The sequence below is a fragment of the Camellia sinensis genome, chromosome 10, assembly GCF_055761805.1.
Source record: "Camellia sinensis isolate YWXY chromosome 10, ASM5576180v1, whole genome shotgun sequence".
NCBI lineage: Eukaryota > Viridiplantae > Streptophyta > Magnoliopsida > Ericales > Theaceae > Camellia > Camellia sinensis.
This window is the reverse complement of record NC_138970.1, coordinates 62,056,769-62,070,093: the sequence shown is the minus strand read 5'-3', so window position 1 is coordinate 62,070,093 and position 13,325 is coordinate 62,056,769.

Here is a 13,325-nt window from a genome sequence, read left to right as displayed (position 1 = left end):
GCAGGCTTTATTAGAACAGCCAGATATATTGAATGGCTGTCCAATATTGTGCCTGTGGTTAAAAAGAATGGTAAAATGAGGATATGTATCGATTTTAGAAATCTGAATTTAGCAACTCCAAAAGATGAGTACCTCATACCCATAGTAGACTTATTGGTGGATAGTTCAGCAGGGCACAAGATTTTATCTATGATGGATGGGCATTATGGTTACAACCAAATCTGCATTGCAGAGGAGGATGTCCACAAGACAGCATCCAGATGCCCTAGGAACATTGGCACTTTCGAATGGGTTAAAATGCCATTTGGCCTAAAAAATGCTGGGGCTACATATCAAAGGGCAATGAACACTATCTTTCCTGATCTCATTGGAGGGTATTTAGAGTGTTACATTGATGACATTGTGATAAAATCCTAGTCCATGGAGGAACATTTGGTTCACTTAGAAGTAGCTTTCGAAAGAATGAGAAAGTTCAAGTTGAAGCTTAATCCTCTCAAATGTGGTTTTGGTGTATCTGCTGGAAACTTCTTGGGCCATGTAGTACATAAGAAGGGAATACAGATTGATCAGAATATAGCCAAAGCAATCATTGAGGCCAAACCTCCATCGAGTAGGAAAGAAGTACAAAAGTTCCCTAGTCAGGTTAATTTTCTTCGATGATTTATTTCTAACACTGCAGGGAAAACTAAAGTATTTTTTTCTTTATTAAAGGTGAAAGATGAGGAGGAGTTTGTGTGGATAGCAGAGCATCAAACTGTTTTCGAAGGAATTAAAGCCTACTTGGCCAAGCCTCCAATGCTGATGCCACCAAAGAGTGATATGCCTTTGAAGTTGTACATTACTGCAGCAGAAGATTCATTGGGAGTTTTCTTAGCCCATGACAATGAAGAAGGCAAGGAGCAAGCAGTTTATTACCTTAGTAGGTTTTTAAATTCTTGTGAATGTAAATATTCAGTTGTAGAAAAGCTGTGCCTTGCATTGTATTTTGTTGCAATGAAATTAAGATACTATCTTTTGTCTACAGTTGTCTTGGTAATTGCAACCACAGATTTGGTTAAGTATATGTCATCTAGATCTATGTTGAAAGGAAGAATTGGCAAATAGATACCAGTCTTATCAGAATTTCATCTAGAATATGTCCACCAAAAGGCAGTAAAAGGACAAATTTTAGCTAATTTCTTGGCAGATCATCTATGTCAGACAGAAAGCCAAAAGATAATGGATCTTGGATTGGTTAATATTGAGCTATGGCAAATGTGATTTGATGGATCAAAAGCCAATGGTCTAATTAGAATTGGTGTGGTGATTAAGTCATTACAGGGGATAGAAACCACACATGGTTTTAGAGTTGATGAAATTACTTGTTCTAATAATCAAGCTGAATATGAAGCTTTAATAATGGGACTGGAAATGCTTATTAGATTACAAGCTTATGCAGTTGATATATTTGGAGATTCTCAATTGGTGGTCAACCAAGTGAAAGGAATTTTCAGATGTGAAAGTGCAAGCATGTTGCCATATTATGTTGTTGCATTACATTTGCTTTCTCACTTTCAGATAGCAAATGTGACTTATATCCCAAGATTCATGAATAACAAAGCCAATGATATAACTCATAAAGTTTCGAATTTCAGGAGAATGGATGACACTCAAATGAATATAAGTCAAGCAATATATCAAAAATTAATGCCACTTTTAACTAAAAGGAATGTGGTGTTAGAAGTTAATCATAATGACTTACAAGATCAAGATTGGAGCCATCCAATAATGCAGTACCTAACTGGCCCATCTTCGAAAGCCAGCAGAACTATCAAATTACAATCTATGCAATACATAGTATATGGTAATGCTCTTTATAAAAGGGGAGCAGATGGGTTATTATTAGAATGTCTAAGGCCAAATGAGGCTTTGACAACCATGACTGAAGTTCATGAAGGCATCTGTGGTGCTCATCAGCCTGGTGTGAAAATGAGATGGCTGCTGCGAAGGCATTCCTACTATTGGCCCACCATCCTTAAAGATTGTATAGAATATGCTAGAGGTTACCAGGCATGCCAAAAGAATGGTATGATAAAACATATACCAATAACTGATTTATATGCAATTGTGAAGCCTTGGCCATTTAGAGGTTGGGCTATGGATATAACAGGGAAAATACATCCACCCTCTTCGAAGCACCATTGTTTCATCTTAGTGGCCACAGACTACTTCACTAAATGGGTCGAAGCTAAACCATATAAGGCTGTAGACCAAACTAAAGTTATTAGATTTATTAAAGATCTAATTCACAGGTTTGGCATCCCACAGACCATAACTGTGGATAATGAGACTGTATTTGATGGAAAGATGGTAAAGTCTTTCACGGCAGAGTTTGGAATTAGCCTTGTTAATTTTACCCCTTATTGTGCACAAGCAAATGGTCAGGCAGAATCATCCAATAAGTCTTTGAAAAAAGGAATACAGAGAGTTGTGGAAGACAATCCAAGGGATTGGCATAACTTGTTGTGGGATGTATTGTGGGCTTATAGGAATTCTCCAAGGTCAAGTACAGGAGTTACTCCTTATGCCTTAGTATATGGGCATGATGCAGTGTTACCTGTAGAGATTAACATTAAATCCTTGAGGGTGAGATGCCAGGACCAGTTAGCTCCTGAGTTGTACCATCAAAGCATGTTATTGGAATTGGAAAATGTGGATGAAGCTAGAATTTTGGCAATAAATAACATTCTCTTTCAAAAGAAGAATGCAACCAAAAATTATAATAAGAAAATCAAGCACATTAGCCTCGATGAAGGTGATTTGGTATGGAAGGCAATACTCCCAATAGGAATTAAAAGCCATAAGTTTGGCAAATGGTCACCTAGTTGGGAAGGACCATATCAAGTTCATAGAATCTTGCCTAGGGGAGCATACCATTTGTGGAATTTGAATGGGTATGTACATCCTAAGAAAATTAATGGCAGGTACTTGAAATCTTATTATCCAACTGTATGGGAAACACAAGGAGTATAGAAAATGCTGAAATAGAGAAGCATGAAAATACTCAAATAGTAAATAAAGATTTCATTTCATAAGGAATTAAGTACATACAGCCATAGATTGGCCCAAAAGTCAGTACAATGTTTTAGTTGTTCCCTTAAAATTGATTATCTACTCTTAAGGGATGGAACAATTGAATGGCTGTAGTCATCTCCTGCCTTCGATCGGCCAGCTCTTGGTTGGTGATTTGCAGCTTTATAGCAGTTCGATCCAAAGCCAAGTTAACTACTGATAACTTTTCCTCTAATTGAGCTTTCTTCTCCAAAAATTGGGCTCGAAATTAAGAGACAGTGGAAAGTTGTTCTGTCAATTCAGACACCTTAGCATGTATATGGGAAACCAATTCTTGGTCTCTTTATAATTTCTCCTCTGCAGCTTTGGCAACATGGCAGGTGTTGACATAAAAGTCTATGGTAACTGCTGCCTGAGACAAGTGACTCGAAATAGCCATGTTAGATTGCTCAATGACCTTGCAGTACTGGAGGAAACCATTCTTGATAATAGGTCTTTGCAAGGCTTCGAATGGAATCCTCGAGAACAATGTCAGCAACTCCAAATAGATGCTCAAGTCTAGTGAAGGTGCGGAAGCCCTACTAATGGTTGAAAAGCTCTTAAATATTTCCAAAAGAGAATTAGCCAGAAACAATGGCTTAGTTTCATTATTGGCTGCTGGAATAGTAGAAGGCATGTCAAAAAGGCTAGCCAGTCTAGCTTCGAAAATGTCGATCTCTTCCATTGACATTGGTGGTGCAGAAAGGGCTTTAGTAGAAGGAAGAGATGGTTGCATAGGGATAGGAGAGGAGAATGAAGTGTCCCTAGTAGTTTCCATAGTCCTGGCCACCAGTAAGCCAAGAGAAGAAGGGCTGGAGCTGGATAGTGATAGTGGACAAATAATTGGTGAGTTACCAGTATCTTATCTCGGAGAATCAGCTATCACTGGAGATGAAGTACTAATTGGGATCTCCTCAAGAGGGGAAGGAGCAACAACGATTGTAGAGAAAGTAAATTAGGCTGAGTTAAAGGTTAGATGAGGAAGATACGGAGTTAAGCCAAAGGATAAAGATATATGAATGCTTTGCCTCAAAAAATGTGTGAAAAGTGTAGAACCGGGAAGTGGGAGTATTGCCTGAATGGGTTCTACACTTAAAATGCACTTTAGTGTCGATTTTCTTCCTCCTTTTCGAGGGTGTTTCTAATGGTCTTTTAACTTCAGATAAGACTGAAGAAACCCTCATCGAAGGAGGAGGTAAAGTAACTATTGCTGCAGAATGAGAAATATGAAGCAATGTTAAGTTTCAGTATTGAAAACTTGAGAAAGGAAACTAGAGACACAAAAGGAAATTACCAGTTTCAGAAGTGGGAGCAATGGTTGGAGAACTACGAAGGGTATAATGTTCAGCAGTTTGTTGCCTCATTACAGCCTCTCTTTGGAGTGCATTAGCAGCAACAGCTTCATCCCTCAGTACTTGTTGCTATCTCCTTTTCTCAGACCTCTGAAATACAATGATTTCTTTGGAGTGTTCCTCTTCTACTGCTTTGGCAGCTGCTTTATGAGTAGAGTCCCCAATAAAATAAAAAAGAGAGACTATCGTTTTCTTCTTTCTTTTTAATGGTGTCTACTGCTCTTTCTCTGTTTCCTCTTCTTCCACGTAAGCCTCAAGTACCTCATCTTCAGGATTAAGCAAGAGTTTTCTTTTCCTTTGTTGTTGCTGTTTGTTCTTGAGGAGATTTAAAGCTTGAACTCTTTTATGAGAGTCTTCTTGTGAGGCACCTACACCAAAGAAGGAATTATAAGTAAAAAGCAAAAGCATCATGAAGGAGAAGAAAAGAAAGGAAGCAACAGTGCGTACCTTTCTTCAAAGCAGCTCTAGTGACTCTAGGAAGATGTAAGGCAGCAGGAACAGACTTTGTGGTAGTAGGGGTAAGAGCTGGGTGTCACGACCCAAACCCGCCCCTATGGGTTTAGCACCGTAACCGGCTAGTAATCCGTGATTACCAAAGGCCTGCTTAACAGTAATGCCGGTAATACAGAGTAAAGGGGCTGGCGGAAGCCAAAACAGTAAATAAAAGATGTCCAATGTGCTGTGACAGTCTGAATGCAAAATTTTTTTTTATAAACATGCCACATTGACAACCAAAACATATATATATATATATATATATATGCAACATATACACAAACATCCATGTCAGGGATCAAATCCCTAACTATAACTGTACAGTTAAGTCTACAACATTTGTTACAAAATGGAGATAAAATGGTGGAACTGAGATACCCCAGAGCAGCCCTAGCTTGAACAGACATGGAACCTCAAAGTGAGGCACAAAGGTTGACTTGACAAAACAAGAGCTAACCCAACGCTCCTAGCTCCGGTCTGGTGCCTGGACACCTACATATATATATATAAACAGTGAGCTAAAGCCCCGTGAATAACAGCTGTGTAAAGAGGTTAAGAATGAATGTCCTTTCAGTAATTAAACAGTCATATCAGTCATTTAGAAACCAAAGCAGTCATATGTGGTACATCTAATAGCAAAACAGTACAGTAGGTCTTAACAGACCGAACAGTCAGTTGATGGTCATCATAACGGTAAACAGTAGTAGCTCCAACATGGGAACTGACAGAGATCTCTGTAATAGTAGCAGTAACAGTAACAGTAGGTTGCTATGGATGCCACGAGTACAGTTTACAAATAGCACAAACATTCATTCATTGAACAATAGCATTTCAGTAAGCAGTACAGTTAATCATTCAAAAAATAATCATAATTGAACATATCTTTACAACATTGTTACTCACAGAGTACTGGGCTACAGATAGGATAATGAGCGTCCTCAAATGCCAACCCTACAATTGCAGAACGAACACACACTCGGGATTAATAACTCAGCCCCTAACTATACTGGTGTGGTTCTATAACATTATACTCATTAAGATGCCTTAAACTAGGCCTAGGAATGCCTAGGATGAAATGAGGACGCAAAAATGCACTTTAAAACACTTTTTAAAATTTGCTGAAATAGGGGTCCACGCTTGAGCGTGGCTTTCTACGCTCGAGCGGACATGCAGACAAAGGAGCTCCACTCGAGCGTGACTTCCCTCGCTCGAGCGGACCGTAAACTCATGAAAAAGTACTGGATGCACGATTTTCACGCTCGACGGACGCTCGACCTCCGCTCGAGCGTGAGACTCAGATCCTCACTTGAGCGTGAATTCTCTCGCTCGAGCTGACTGTAAAACATATAAACTTCTGGGCATATGCATTTCACGCTCGAGCGTGACTTCCTATGCTCGAGCGAAAATGCATGTACTCAGAGTGTACGCTCGAGCGTAAGGTCCTACACTCGAGCGTGGGTCCAAAATTTGGAATTTCCAAATTGATCCTCAAGCATGAAACTCGACCTTTAAAGCTTTAAATTTGATTCTTTTGGGCTAATTTTCTGGAAAACACTTGAAAACCCATAATACAACATGTTTCAAAGATCAATTTGTAAAATCAAAGCCCATAGGTAAGTCAATTGAACACAAATTCAAAGGAAACTTGAAGAACAATGCAAAAACATCACATGCAAGTGTTCTAATGGATTCCAATGTTCCAACACATAACCAAATGCAAGTTTGAACTCCAAAACATGATGAATTCATGGACTACAACCCAAATGTAGACATGCATGTGGAAATTCTTATGAAAACAACCTCAAAATGCTAGAGTATGTGCATGCATGAATGGATTAGCTACTCAAATCAACTCTTTAACTCAATTCTTGACTCTAGTCACCAAATTTCCATGAATCATGCAAGAAACAATTTAAACACATGAATAAGAGGATGAACTCCCTACCTTAGGTCTTGAATTCAAGTATGGAAGCTCAATTATGCAAATTCATTTCAATTCTCCTAACTCTCCAAGCCAATTTTGATGAACTCAAGTTTTCTCTCCTACTCTCCCTCTCTCACGGTTTGGTCTAAAAAAGATGAGCAAATGATGCCTCAAACATATGCAAGGGTGAGAGAAGTAGTGGCCTAACATAAACCACTAAATGGCAAAATGGTAGTAAATCCAAACTAATGTAATTTAACTTTATTTAATCTAATTTAATCATTCCAAACCAAATTTTCATTAAACTTACCATAAAATCACGTAAATTCTAACTAGCATGTAACACTAATCACTTTCTGGTTCGGTCGCCGATAAGACCTTCAATTCGCAGTTCAAAGTTAAAACATGAACAGATTCATTCAGAAATGAAACAGATAGAAATGCATTCGAAACAATACACTCATACAATCAGTTCAAAATTTTGTTCTTATCAGTTACTTATCATGCTCAGTCACAGTTTAACACTAATCAGAGGTGAGGGTTGTCACACCAGAGTAGCATGAGCAGTGGAGGAAGTAACAACTCTAGTCCCCTTGGACTTGGCTTGAGGCACATCTAGTACCACTAATAAATCTTGAGGAGAAATGGCCAAGTGCACCTCCATATTGGCCATCCGCCAATTCTGGTACGTTTTCAGTGTATTGCTTTAGGGAATGAAGGTTCTCTGCTTACAAGGTTTGAGTTGAACTGACTGCAGAGAGGGTTAGGGATCCCTTGAGAGAGTCCAAATTGCCTAGCAAATTGGGCAGGCAATAAGGCTCAGAGATACGCTTATAAGCTCTAGAGTTCATAGTGCCAATGAATAGCTCTCTCAGGATCAAAATAGAAGCCCACATATTTTTGTGCTGAGGCCTAGAGCAGGACCTATCGCTCAAAAAGGTCCTCAACCAGGTTGGGCCAATATTGGCTTCGAAAGGACAGAAAAAGGTGTGAGAAGAAGGGGAAGTTGGGAGTTGGTGAAAAAAAGAAAAGTAGAAGGCAAAGTTAGAAGGATAAAGAGAGACATTAGCTAACTTCATGCCATAAGTGGTAGGGTTTGGTATTAAAAACTTTAAACACTTAGAACGCAAATCAATGAAGTATGCAAAAAGCCAGAATTGGAATATCCAAAATGGGCCTCCTTGATGGCATCCATGGGTTTTTCACAAAAGAGGGAACAAGCTCTGTAGACATGGCCCAAAACATAAAGAGCTAAGGCCATCTTTTTATGCAAAACAAAGGCTTTGGAAAGAGGGGCAAACTCGGGCATAATCCTCTAAGAAAAAGTACAAAAGAGGAATTTGTAGAGCCAATACAATAAAAAAGAAAAGAATTCCCTATCAGTCACAGGGCCTTCCTTTTTGTTCTCAGCCTTCACAAAGTCACTATAGGACGAGTTCAGAGGGGGAAAAGAAAAATAGATGTTGAGGTCAGAGTAGTCTGGACCAAAGGGAGTACCAATAAGGGATCAGAGGAGGAAGGGAAAAATAGATGTTGAGGTTAGAGTAGTCTGGACCAAAGGGAGTACCAATAAGGGATAACCCTAACAGATAACAGATGCCAAGGGCAGTAGGGGCCATCATACCACATCTAAATTGGAAGAAATTAAAAGTAGAATTCCAAAAACAAAGAGCAGCAGGTATTAAAAATAGGTCTTTTGAAATAGTGAACCTGGATAGTTGGAGGGCGTCGAAGAGGCAAAGTTCCTACAGATCTAGTGTCTTAGCAGGGATGACCTGATCATACCATTCTTTCTATTCTGGTCTTAATGTGGGTCAACAGCGATGGGGTCGATTCACTCTCCAGCTTCCCCAATCAAGACTGCTTTCATAAAGGAAGCAGTGGTCCTCCAAACGGGGTACAAAGCTGGAAGCTGAGTAGGGGCCTTTTTAAAAATAGGCCCAAGCACATATTCTGGTTGCTCATGGCGACGGGGAATGAAAATACGCCCATCAATAGCACTTTTCTCGCCAGCTTTGTACTTCTCACACTCTTCAGCAATGATCCTTTTTAAGGCTACGGATGCACTCACGCGCTCCACGACTAATATCTTCAAGGAGGAAGAAGCCATTGACAGAATTTTTCAGAGGACGAAGGGTAAAGAAGAGGAGAGATTAATAAAAATGAACGGTTTGTGTGTTGGGCGAGCAAGTAAATTAAATGCACGAAAGGAAAGGTTTTTAAACCTTTTTGTCCGAAAGATGCCCAATCAGTTTTAATGGGTAGAATTCATAAGAAGTACTGAAGGTACGGATACGAAAAGTTTCTCTCAAGAGTGACCGTTTGGGAGGGAAACGTATCTCAAACACTTATATTGTCTTCGAAATCAAATATTTGGCTTCGAAGCCAAGCTTTGACTCCAAAGCCAGATGACAAACATCTAGTTAGGGCTTCGAAAGCAGGAAGTTGATTTCGAAGCACATTTCATACCTAAGAGTACAAGAATGCTCAAGTGTTTGTTTGCTTCAAGGGGATTAAAGACTTGCTTTTAGGTTTCTTGTTGGAAGTAAAATCCTTCGAAGTAAAATTTGAAATACTCTGCAGCTAGAATTTGTTTGTTCTAGACTTCGAAGTTGCAAAAAACCAATATTTGGTTAAGCAGTGAAAGAACACAAAGGGACTCACTCTTTAAGAATGAAACAGTGCAATCCCTAAGGGAAGTTTCCATACTTCAAAACACGTAGACTGTTTTTTGAAGCAAAGATAGTTAATTCAAAACTGTTAATGGTGTTAACCATATGATTGTAATGAAAAGACCTAAGGCAAGGATTGTCAATTATACTCCATATGTTGGAGGAATTCAAATTAGGTTTCCAGTATTCCATTGGAAATGTTTAAATCAGGTTTCGAATGACAAAATTGGTAAATTCAAAGCTCTGATTTTGTTTGTTTTGGGCAAATAGAATGGTTACAAGTATGCAATTGGAATATAAAACCAGACTATGCCGAATAAAGAAAGAAAAGTCTAGCTTTATTGATATAAAATATATACATTGGGAAGACTTATTTGGCTATATTCTCAATTTCGTAAAAATAAGGAATGGACAAAGTTACAAGGTCATGAAACTAATAAACATATACTCTTTTATTAATCTATCTTCTATCCTATCCAAATTTGGTTTATCTAATCGATAAGCCCTTAATTAGAAAAAGAGTTGTTGGGCTTTCATTTCAAATTCTATGTGCTTAAGAGCCTTCTTTGTCTCATCCATCTTCTCTTCCTCATGTACTTCGCCTATAATGGCATCTTCTCTATACTCTAAGTCTGGGTTTTTGAAGTTCTCAAATTCTTTGAGGAGATTCTCTGTCTCGTACTGAATTTGGATTTGAGCAGCAGCAGTTTCATTCAATACTTCATTGGTAATTGAAGCATTGATGTGCCAATTGAGTAGGAGAGGAAGTTGGTCTAGAAAAGTATGGAGCTTTGCATGGGTAACAGGGTTGAAAAGATGGCTACGAGAAATGATGTCACAAGCCCATAACAAGTTCTTATGAAGAATATCATCTCACAGGACTTCGAAGGACAGATGGGAAAAAGTGGCAAGCAGGATCTAAGCCCTATATTGTTGGTAAGCAGTTAGGGAAACTGGAGCTTGATAAAGAGTCAAGTGTTCACTTTCGAAGATGGTGAGCCTCAATTCCTTAATCTAATTTGAGTTGGGGGGCAACAAAGGAGCAGTGGGAGCCTCTCTGAAAGAAGATGGGAATTCAGGTTTGTTCACACACTCAAGCCAATCAGAGGAGCAAAGTTTTGCTCTTTTGGCTAGGAGTGCAGGACTGATTCCTAAGGCTTCATCAGGGTGTGGAGCCCTTCGCACCATTCAGGATGGCAGAGTAGAAGTGTACTATGCTGAAAGCAAGTTGTGCTCAAGGCTACGTAGACAGTTGAAAGGAATATACGGGTATACTACAGAGCTACGCTTGGAAAGATGGACTGCAAGAGGGTTATCGAATTTAGGAAATCGATGATGGATACACTCCCTGATTTGAGGTTGAGTAAGAGTGGGCCAAACTCTCCAGCCAGAAGCTTTAGAAGAAGAAGAGGAAGCAGCAACCTCATCCCACACAGAAGGTTTTGTGGCAGAAGAAGAGCTTCCAATATTCATTATTGCAAAGTCTTGGACTAAAGAATTGTGAACAATAAGTTCTTGATCTAAAGGTCGATGAATTACAAAAGCTTCCATGACTTGAATAAATGGAGATAGATAGGTGTGGCTAATAAATGCATGAAAATTCTTTCGAAGGCAATCATCATTATCTAACAACTCTTCGTACGCTTGATCTATGTAAGAAAAGGTTTGTTTGGTCATGCAAACTGTATCAGCCTTTTCCAATGCTCAGATAGTGGGAAATGTTCGAGGCATAGAGGAGAATTTAATGCAGTACAAACACTGCAATGAGGGATGTCGGTTGCATTTCTAAGAAGATGCAAAGCTCATGCACGTCCTAAGACGTGGGTAAAGTACTTTGATCCACTAATATCACAAAGTAATGGGTATATTAGTGCGGGGGGTAATGTTGGCTATATAAATTGTAAAAATCAATTATAATTCAACACGTGGCATGAAGGGTGCAATTTAGGAAGTTAATATAAGTTGCCAATCAAAGTCAGACACGTGTCAGCCCGTATTGATAATAATGGATTTGCGGGGCACTAGAACAATCAAGGGATATAAGGTGATGTGGTCTGACGGTTACTCACAAAGTTCAAATTCAAAATCAGGAAGGAAGCCTAACTGCAATATGGCATAGTGGGACTGACTGTGAGAGAGCATGTTCAGCAATCATGAGAGGACATTTCGACGGTTGGAAGCTCACTTCGACGGTTATCATTAAGAAGTGTAAATAGCAGAGAAGGCCCAGAATGAAAGATCCAGACTCAAAGTAAAAAACCAGTTTTATTTACTTTGTTTCCCTTCCAATTTTTACAGTTCTTTATATTTTTGTACTTCAAGTTCTTATACTGCACTTCATTCATAGGAGTAGTTTCAAATAGTTTGTTGCTGTAAACCTCTACGAGGCTGTGTCAGATCATTGTAAGTTTTTCATTTTACTTAATGAAAATTTGAAATTATTTTTCACTTAATTGTTATTTACTAAATTTTCCTAAACAAGCCACCGGTAAAAGTCCTCTTCATTGAGATTAAGAGAACTAAAACACAATTGTCTGATAATTGGTTGGCAATTAATCTTCTGTAAGGACTGATTGATACTTATTAGCACGCTTAAAATTACAATATTGACCTTGGAAAGCCAAAAAAAAGCCTCCCACATGATTATAGACTAAAATGTAACCGTTAACACCGTTAAACTATCTGTAGACTGACTATAATACTCTCAAATCTTATACTTTTGTTATTTTCTTTCTCTCTCTCTCATATCTCATATATATAATTTATAATGTCTAGTATTAATTCAATTAAATCACAATTAATTATAAATTCGTAATTATTTATTGCAATTTTTTAATTTTTATTCCAATTTTAATTGCATTATATTTTAGATTACAATTAATCTTAAACATTTAACTATTTATTGTAATTACTAACTTTTTTTTATCTAATTTTAATTTAATTATATTTTACATCACAATTAATCCTAAATTCTTAATTATTTATTATAATTTCTAACACGTCAATCTAATTTTAATTTAATTACATTTTAGATCAATTCGAAACTATTGTTTATTTTATATTTTATTTAAAATTAATTTTTAATTATATTTTATATTTTAGATCAATTCTTAATTATATTTTAATTTATTTTAAGTAACATATTGATCAAATTTTAGATTTAGAGAAAATGGGATAAAATTATCTTTTAGTTATATTAATTTCATTCTAATTTTTCAAAAAAACGAAACTCACTTGAAAGTCACTCTTAAATATGGTGTGTGTAATAAACTTTTCAATAGTTTAATAGAAAAATTAATGATAAAACTTTAATCTAAAATCATATGGAAACTTTCTAATTATATTTGACCGATAAGGAGGTAAATTTCTAGCCCCAAACCATAAAGGGATAAAATGAATTTAACCCTTTTTAATATAGGTAGAAGATGCAAAATTAGGAAAATTTGTTGTAGTGCTAGCTTTTTGACTTGTTTAGTGTAACTTATTATAAGTTAAAAACTAATAATAAAAAAACATATGCTAAAAATATCCCTCCCTCACCTTGTAAATAATTAGGCTTTATTTATGAGATACTTGGTAAACAATCCACCCCCATGGAGCTTTAACGTCTTTTTTTTTTGAAGAATTTTATTTTCCAATATACCTCCATCGCGGTGTCAGAAAGTTCACCGTCAATTTTTTTTTTTTCAAAAAAGTCACCAACATCAAAATAATTCTTCAAAAAAATTGTTAGCAACAAGTGGTGACCGGTAACAACAGTGATGATATGGGTATACATAGGCTAAGAAAATT